Raw genomic sequence first — 1753 nt, 5'->3', positions numbered from 1 at the left:
ATCTGGCCTTGAGCTTTTTTTTTGGTTGGAGACAGGGTTTCTCTGTGTAACCCTGGCTGTCCTGGAACTCACTCTGTAGACCAGGCTAGCCTCGAACTCAGAAATCCATCTGCCTCTGCCTCCCAGGTCCTGGGATTAAAGGCATGCACTACCACTGCCCGGCTCTGTTCACACATTCTTGAGTTTTGTTTCCAAACGTGGTTTGTTACTGCAACCGTTTCTCATGGGATTTAGAAGGTGGGCTCTGTTTTCTGCTTTCAGTCCACTTTCCCTGATGTCAGTATTTTACAGAATCATGTCATACCAATCAAAACTAGGAAATTTGGAGTTTGGGAGATAGTTCTGTCAGCAAAGTGTTTGCTGCTGGAACCTGAGTTCAATGCCCAGAGTCCACATAAAAAAACAAAACAAAAGAGCCAGGCGCTCACCTGGGCAGCATGTATGCTAAAATTGGAATGATACAGAGATCAGCATACAGCCCCTGGGCAAATGGTGACACAGAGATATGTGAAGCAGGGCATATTAATTTGTAATCCCAGGGCTGGAAAGGCAGAGACAGGCAGATCCCTGGAGTCCTAGCCTAAAGTCACAGCTGCTTAGCTTGGCATAGCCCAGGCTAGTGAGAGACCCTGTCTCAGACAGACAAGATTGATAGCACATGGGAGGAACAATTGAGGCTGCCCTCTGACCTTCACAGACTGGCACATGCATGTGTGAACAGTCTGCACCTGCAAACACAGGAGCACACACCCACACCCTGCTGTCACCCCTCAGTAGTTAGCCTTTGTAGCTCTCTACTTCCATTTGGTAGGACACCACGGAGCTCACGCTGATGCCTGGCTACCACACCTTGCTTACTCCACATGGCAGCTCATCCCACTGTGACTTATGTTTTGAACTCAGGTGTGGTCTCAGAATCCCTGACCCCCCGCCTCTGTGAGAAGCAAACTCCTCGTGGATCTCAGAGTACAGTGAGGATTTTTACTCTCTTTGCCTCTCCGGAACCCAGCTCCATTAGTGTTTCTGTCCGTCTGCTCTTTCGTGAGTTTTTGGCCACATGTCTGCAGTGTTTTCATCTGTGGCAGGCCTGGCATCCCTCAGGAGCTCACTGCCATCCCGTTGCTAACTGCTTTTAATTTGCACCCAGCAAGAGCTCACTCCTGTGGTGTATGGCACTGAAGCTCTGAAAAATGCATAGACTGGGCTGGAGAGAAGGCTCAGCGGTTGGGAGCGAGCACTGCTCTTCCAGAGGACCCTAAGCCTATCTTAGGCAGCTACTTGTAACTGATCCAACACCTCCAGTGTGTACTATGTACACATACTGACAGACAGACAGACAGATACAATTAAAAACAATGTGTGTGTGTGTGTGTGTGTGTGTGTGTGTATTTAGATAATGCAGAAAGACTGGATTTACCCCCTCAGTGGCACCATTCGGTCCCTTTACTGTAAACCATTCCTTGCGAGCCCCACCCCCCGCCATGTTAGCTTCTCCTTCCCCAACCAATGGCTACTGCACCCTCATCTGTTTTCCATGCCTATAATTCTGTGTTTTCCAGAACAGATTCCTACAATATGTAGCTGCTCTCTCTTCCCTCTTCCTTCTACCTTCCTTCCTTACCCCCCTTTCTTCGCTTCCTTTCTTTCTTTCTTTCTCTTTTTTTTTTTTTTTTTTTTTTTTTGAGACTGGGTCTCAGTAGCTCAGACTGGCGCAGTTGAACTCTTAATCTTCTAGCTTCCGCCTCCTGAGAGC

At 48.3% G+C, this 1753-nt stretch overlaps 1 protein-coding gene and 1 non-coding gene across 2 annotated transcripts in view; both read left to right on the top strand.

Moving 5' to 3' along the window:
- Positions 1-1753, top strand: part of Cib4 (calcium and integrin binding family member 4) — a 61570-nt gene that overhangs the window by 30475 nt on the left and 29342 nt on the right. The gene's annotated exons all lie outside the window — the stretch shown is intronic.
- LOC115031166 lies at positions 421-527 on the top strand. The gene has a single exon (XR_003836787.1). It is a non-coding gene; the product is annotated as a U6 spliceosomal RNA (small nuclear RNA).

Source organism: Mus caroli, chromosome 5 (assembly GCF_900094665.2).
Source record: "Mus caroli chromosome 5, CAROLI_EIJ_v1.1, whole genome shotgun sequence".
Classification (NCBI taxonomy): domain Eukaryota; kingdom Metazoa; phylum Chordata; class Mammalia; order Rodentia; family Muridae; genus Mus; species Mus caroli.
Note: the sequence above shows the minus strand (reverse complement) of the source record. Positions and strands in the feature narration are given on the sequence as shown.